The sequence below is a fragment of the Fukomys damarensis genome, unplaced genomic scaffold (genome assembly GCF_012274545.1).
Source record: "Fukomys damarensis isolate Sample0158 unplaced genomic scaffold, DMR_v1.0_HiC HiC_scaffold_12, whole genome shotgun sequence".
Lineage (NCBI taxonomy): Eukaryota > Metazoa > Chordata > Mammalia > Rodentia > Bathyergidae > Fukomys > Fukomys damarensis.
In genome coordinates, this window is record NW_022900924.1 from 52773495 (window position 1) to 52780500 (window position 7006).

Sequence of the window (7006 nt, forward strand, 5' to 3'; positions counted from 1 at the left end):
AAAAAAAAAAAAAAATTCCCAAACACCTCCTCTTGTTTAGTGTCGGCCCCACCCCAGAAGCCTCTGCTCATACCGCCTACCTGAGTCAGATCCTACGAGAGCCAAGAGGGCCTGGCCGGGAGCACCTGAGAGAGAGCAGAAAGGAGATGATTCACGGAGCTCCCTGGGGAAGGTGCTGGGTTTCAGGCAGCAATAGGCGCAGTGACTCAGGGAGGGACTTTCTGGGTGCAGAGCAACTGGGACCACTCATCCCTCCGATTGCTGTGAACTCCTGACTGTGTCACCCAAGGCCTGCTTCTCCTCATCCTGGAGTACCTTCTGGTCCTGCTGCCTACAAGCCCAACGGTGCAGCCGACGTCACTCAGCAACCATGTGTCTTGAAAAAGACACAAGTTTCTCATTTCCTCATCTCTACAAGGGGCCAATCATCTCTGAGGTGCCTGCCTCATGGGGCTGATGCGAGCAGGAACCATGGTGTTATGGTTTACATCTGGGTGTCCCCAAGAGCCCCATGGGGCCTCAAAGGTGGGACTTTTGAAAGGTGACAGGGTTCTAGGGGCTTCGAGCTGGCTTGCTGTTAGGAGGTGGGGTCTGGTCAGAAGAGGTGGGTCACTGGGAGCGTGGCTTGGAAGGGTTCATCTCCCTCCCCAGCTTGGTCCATTCTTCTCTGCTTCCCTACCGCCATGATGCAAGCAGCTTGTCCTCCGCTATGCCCCTCTGCCACGGGGTCTTTCCTTGGTGTCAGCTCACCGTGGACTGTAACTAGGAGCCAAAATAACGTTTGCTCCCTTGAATTTTCAGGTGCCAGGCACTGTGTCTTAGTGACAGAACAGAAAGTAAGACACTTGGTCTAAGATCATGAGGCTGCTTGGCAACTAACCATAAGGTGGGGTGGTGGCAGTGGTGGCTGGAGTCTGCTCTGTTGTGGCCATGAGAGAAGATGTAGGAGATCCCAGGAAGCCAGAACCAAAGCTCTCATTCTGGGCAAGTGTCTCTTGAATTTGGCTTTGATGTACCTCCTAGTGTTCTGATACAAAATTCCTCCTCTCCCCCAACACAAATGGGAAGACCAGGACCATTGTGGGAGTCACCATCTTCCATCATCCCATAGCTTGGCTGTTGAACTCTTTCCAAGTGTCTCTGGACGTTTTGAACAGGGACAGGAGACTAGCCCGTGACTGTGACATTGGCCCACCAAGACTACCAAAGGCGCAGGGATGGGAGCAGGTAGTCACTAATTAAAATGAAATGAGGGCCAAGCTACCAAGGGCTCCAAGCTCCTTTGTTTGGGAGGCCTGCTCTGAAGGGAGAAAGAGATAGGCCACAGAGTGGGACCACCCACCAGGGCCCACCCAGTCCCAGGGCAGCAGGCATCCAGCACGAACAAACGGCAGGCCAGGGGGAGGGTCCTGCTTGTGGACTCTGGCTTGGCTCTCCTGCTCAGCAGCTGGGTGGAAGAGGAAACAGAGCTATCCAGAGAAATAGCTAGGAACACCCGCCATGGTCATAGCCTTATGGCACTTCCCTCGGAGGGCCATACCTTCTTTGAGGGATGAGGATAGGATTGGTGGAATGGTGTATCCCAAGGCCACTGAGGCAAGGTCAATTTCTCCACACACCAAGGTTCAGACCATCAGAGATTGCTCCTACCCCCATCCCTCTGCTTTTAAGGGTTCCCTGCCCCAAATGATTTTCTAACTTATAAGTGTGGGGTGTAAGTCTTTCCTTTCACTCGACCCCTCTTATTCCTTCAACCAGACCCTAACCATACTCCCAGGATAGCTTGGTGGGCAGACTCCTGTCGACCTCTGTGTTGGGGCCACTGATAAGCCTAATGCCTCATGATCCAATCACCTTTTGAAAGCCCAACCTCAACACACGAGCCTTTGGGGGAGCATTCAAGATTCAAATCATAGCAGAAACCTTGTCTCAAAGCTAAAAATTTTAAAAAGGGCTGGGACGTAGCTCAATACAAAGGCCCTGGGCTCAATCCCCAGTACCACCAAGAGCTACAATAATGGCTAAATGTATTAACAAGTGGGTGGTTCAGCACTTGCCACTCAGCAAGTGTTGTGTCTTCATCGCCCCTTTGGAAAGTCCCACCCTCTGCCAAGAGGAGGCTGCAGAGCTCTGTTTGAGAGGCCGACCTTAACCGCTCTCTGCTCCACTGCTGCCCTCCTCCACTGCATCGGCCCTTGCTCTGTTCATTTTCTCCTGGCTTCTGGGTCACAAAGAAGCTTACAGAAGCTCAGGGAAGCACAGAGCCAGCACCCAACCTTCCCAGAAACCCCCCACCTGACCTGGGCTTGAGATCCTTCTTCCCAAAGACGAGACTTCTGTTTTTCAAAATTCTGCTCAAAACTCCCATTCTTCATGAAGCACCATAGAGTGGGAGACAAGCTCTAGGGTCAGAAAGACTTGGGTTTAGAATCCTAGCTTACCCTGTGCCAACTGGGTGAGCTTGGGAAAGTTACTTAGCCGCTCTCGACCTCAGCTTCCTTGAATGTGAAATGAGGTAATGACCTCTTCCTCACAGGATACGGATGAGGAGAGAGTGGAATAATGAACCCAAGATACCTGGGGCAGTGCGGATATACAGGAGGCCCTCTATAGCTTTCTCTTCCTGCTCTCAACTTGCGCCCCTGGCTCGATCTCCTGTCTGCAGTCTGACTCTCAACACCTGCCACGGCCACAGTGAGCTTTCTCCGGGTGTGCTGTTGAGCCTTCATCTTGTGTTGGTTCTTCCTTCCTTCCTTCCACATTTGTTGGACATTGATCTTGTCTGAGGCTGTTCTAGGCCCTGGGAATGACTAAGACTGAATCCCGAGAAGATTAAATACATGTGTAGTTAATCTCAGGGTCCTGTGGTGTCACTGTGGGAGCGTGTGTACAAGGGATTTTCGATCACAACACGTGCAGTGACGCATGCTGCTTTCAGCAGTCAACAGCCTGTGCAGCATGCCACACACTGTCCTGGGCACTGGGGTTCAGGATGAAGACAGAGGCTTCATCCTCAAGGCAGGCAGGGACCAGAGCGGGTGACAGACAGGACCTAAGGAGTACACCAGGTGGCCCTGTGGCCCAATGCGGTCCTTGTAGAGGAAGAGCAAATGCTGAGGGGGTGAGAGACTCCCTGGAGGCAGTGACATCTAAGACTTGAAGGTTAGGTAGGAATTAGGGAGTGACCAAAGGAAGGACTCAGCAGTGCAAAGCCTGGGAGCAGAGCGGCCAGGTACAGGGCTCAGGAACTACGTACAGCTCGGTATGGCTGGATGCACAGGCAAGAAACTCCACCTCCAGCGACTCTTCTTCTCTTTCTCCCAACTCTGGCTCCATAGTCGCCATCTCCCAGTGGATTCCTGTCTCCCCCATGATGCTAAAGCCTGGCCTAGCCTGGGAGCCACACTCCTCCTAAGGGACAGGGAGGCTGTAGAAGGAAACAGGAAGGAAGACCCAGGGTAGGCATTTAGGCTGGACAGGCAAGAGGCAGAAACTGTCCAGCCCACGCCCCACACAAGGATTCTGACTGATGTCCAGGATTAGCCTTAGGTTCCTTCCAACTAGTGTGGCAGCTGGTAGGGACCAGGAGAGCTCCTGCTAACTAGGCCAAAGCCTCCCACCCTCCGCTCCTCTGCTCACCTGCTTTGTGCTAAGTCCCCTCAGGCCCCTGCTCCTGCCAAATCTGCTCCTGCTAACTTGGTCAAGGTGAAGATCCCTCGCCTTCCTGGAGTTTCACTGTGCAACCAGCAAACCACGAGAGAGTCTCAGTATGCCCCACATATGCTGAAGCACCCATGTGTGCAGCCGCCACACCCATGCACACACACACGCGCCTGCCTCTCCTACACCCTAGCACAGTACCCACGCACACACAGACCCTGCTCACACTACTTCCCCACGCATCTGCTCAGACACAGACACACACACACACACACACTTATTTGTACATCAGGAAGGCACAGCTTGCCTTGGCCCCTTTTCTTTTGGGAAGAAGTACCCCCTTGGGAGGTTCTGGGCCTCCCGCCCAGGGACATCCAGCCCCACACTCAAGAACCCCAGTATCTCTTGCTGAGAGGGTAGCAAAGGGTTAAGAGAGAACATTTCCAGGGAGCTTGCCTCTTAATCAACACAGTTAATTCTTTTCCTTTTACAAACATAAATTCTTGGCAGTCAGTAACCAAGCAAGAAAGGAGTAAGAAAAAAACCTTAACCCAACATTAGTCAAATCTTTGCCTCTTCCTACTTTTTTTTCAAGTTAAGACCCCGGGGAATTCAAAGCAATGAGAGAAATCCCAGCCCAGATGGAATGTTTTTGCTAATATACGTCTGCAAGTTATTTAAATGTATGTTTAAGTGTGTGTGTGAGAGAGAGGGAGAGGGAGGGAGGGAAGGAGAGAATATGAGAGCAAGCAAGCATGGCTTAGCGAGTGTGTGTGTGCGTGTGTGTCTGCGCGTGCGCACCCATATGTGTGTGTCCAGCACACATGCAGGGTGATCACCATCCTCTCTGCCTGAGTCCCAGCTGTCCTCAGCCCCAGCTCTCCCATCTAGACATGGAGCAGGACAAGGCTGTCCTTATCTTTCCACTTCGGTCTCCTGGGACAAGAGCCTCTGTCCCTGTCCCTCAGCCCCAGCATGGCCTCACAGACACATTCTGCCCACCATATGCGTCTCTTGCCCTCCATCCTGCTTAGCCAGAAGGTCTAAGGCTGCAGTGCTAGGCCTAGGGAAGAAGGAGAGTGGAGAGGACCAAGCCCCCCAAGAGTGCTTCTGCCCCAACTTGTGATGGGGCCCAGGCCCTCTCCCTGGCCTCTTGCTCTCTCCTGTTGGACATCTCCCGGGATCTTCGGACCCCAAGGCCTTCTTTCTTGCCCCCACACAATCCCTCAGATGACAGGCCTGACCCTCACTCCACCTCAGCCAGATTTCCCTCACCTCCCAGGGGCACCCCCGGCTGGGCTGGGGTGCAGACAACCCCTCAGTTCCCCACCTGCCTCCGGCTCCCTCTCATCGGCTCCCTTCTGAGCTGACTTTAATTCTTTTCATCTTTCCTCCGAAATAGCTCCTCTGGCTCTGTAATCAGCTGTGCGGGTTCCAACTTCCTGATTTCCAGGGGGAGATTAAGCAGCTTTCTTCAGCCAAAGGCACTTCGGAGGCTTGGGCCACCCCTGGGCGGCCTCGGCCCCTCTCGGGCCAGCAGGCTGCTCTCACTCCTCAGAGTCCCGGCCCACCCTGAGTCCCAATCCTTCTACTCGGGCTTCCCATGCTCTACCCTGCCCTGGTCCCCCCAGAGTTCAGCCCTCCCGTCCCTTCCCCTCCACGCAGAGGCTGACAGCATCTCCTGCCAGGCCCCGGCCAGGAGGCCACAATTTCCTCTATCACCCTTCCTTGGAGGGGGTTGGGACAGGGTCTTGGATTGGCAGAGGGTCCTCAGTCTGGCTGACCCCCATCCCGTCCTGCTTCTCCGCTGGCCTCTCTGCTCCTTCCACCCACTCCGGCCCTCAGACGCCCTCTGTGAAGAATGTGGCAATCTGTGGCCTCCCGAGCTGATGAGGGACAGCACTTAGCAGCTGTCGGTACTCACAGTCTCTCTCCTCGCACGTCAGCCAGTGCCAACTTCAGAGCTGGCACCCAGAAGAGCCTGGACTTGAGATAAGGCAAAATGGGGTCAAGTTCAGGGGCAGAGTGGGAGGTGGGCACTGGGGAGGGGGACGCAGCCTTTCCGAGGCATTTGGGACTAGGTAGCGTGTGAGCTTTCCTTGAGATGTAGCTAGCGGGTAGGGATAGCTCAGATCTGACTTCCAAAATGCCAGAAGGATTTAGAGTCTATCGTGAGCCAGGGGATTCAGGGAACCCACGAATCTCTCCATGCTGTGTGTAAAATGTGGTGGATATGGGCATTACTACAGAACTGCCTCCGCGGTCTCCACTGGGGCCTCACAGGATCTCACACTACGAGGGTGAAAAATACCAGGCTAGAAGCTAATGCAAGGTGACCGGGAAGCTGGAAAAGGGAGACTGTCCCAGGCTCAGGCAGTAACCTGACCCTGCAGGTCTGGCCTACCCTTCTAGGTGTGTATGGTGGGCAGTGTTCTAAGTGGGCTCCGTCCCTAGAGACCACACCTCAAGCTGGTGCAATCCCGGTACTGATGGGCCACACCTTCTTCCGGCCCATGCTGCTTGCGGGCTTTCTGTAGGGTGCACAGGCAGTTACCACAGGTGAGAGGGCAAAGGTGATCCCAGCAGAGCCCTAGGTCTTCCTGGGGCAGCCACCAGATTTGCACTTGAAAGTCTGGGCCTTCAACTTTCATAGCACATACAAATTCATCTGTTGCAGAGTAAAAGCAGCACCCACTCTTCAAGAGGCCCAATACCAATGCAGGCAGCTCAGGGGAATCACAGAAACCAAAATGGGAAGGTTGTGGATGCCAAGATGTCAAGGAAGGCAGGACATGGAGGAAAGCAGGCAGCCTAGTAAAGAGCCTGCTGGCCTCTCCCTGTGCTACCCAAGCTCTGCCACCCTTCTGGGTCACTGTTCCCTCTCCTGTAAAAGGATGAATTTGGGCTGGAGGGTCTCTGAGGAGCCCCGAGAGGCTTGTCAGTCAGGTATGGGGTGCATACCTGTAAGCCCAGCACTCTGGGAGGCTGAGGCAGGAAGATTGCAGGTTACTGCCCATCCTGAATAACTCAGCGAGACCTTCTCAACATAAAAATAATTTTTTTAAATGCACTGGGGATGTAACTCAGCATGAAGACCCTGGGTCTGACCCCCAGTACTGAAAAAAAAACAAAAAACCCAAAGCAAAAAAGAGAAAAAAAAGGCCTGTCTTACCCTCTGGATGGAGCTCCTATAGGGGGAAGTGGTGATTATCTGAAAGCCACAGGGAGCCTTCCCAGGCTCCATGCTCCAAGACCACACAGTCAGGCCCTGCACTGGGCTCCCTCCTCGTAGGAAGTCAGTTTCCCTGTGAAAGAGCTGCAGAAGGAGAAGGGGCCCTGCGTGCCT

At 53.9% G+C, this 7006-nt stretch overlaps 1 long non-coding RNA gene across 3 annotated transcripts in view; it reads right to left on the reverse strand.

The window, feature by feature from the left end:
- LOC104862325 overlaps positions 1–6766 on the reverse strand; it is an 11073-nt gene extending 4307 nt beyond the window's left edge. Inside the window, exons 1-5 of one of the 3 annotated variants that reach the window (XR_780276.2) lie at positions 4991–6766; positions 3640–3735; positions 3257–3427; positions 2578–2800; positions 81–2402 (exon numbers count right to left, since the gene is read on the reverse strand). This is a non-coding gene — a long non-coding RNA (uncharacterized LOC104862325). Of the gene's footprint in view, positions 1–80; positions 2403–2577; positions 3428–3639; positions 3736–4990 lie in introns of all 3 variants that reach the window. The other 2 variants (XR_004516852.1, XR_780275.2) reach the window with 2 other exon arrangements.
- Between the last annotated feature and the right edge of the window lie 240 nt (positions 6767–7006).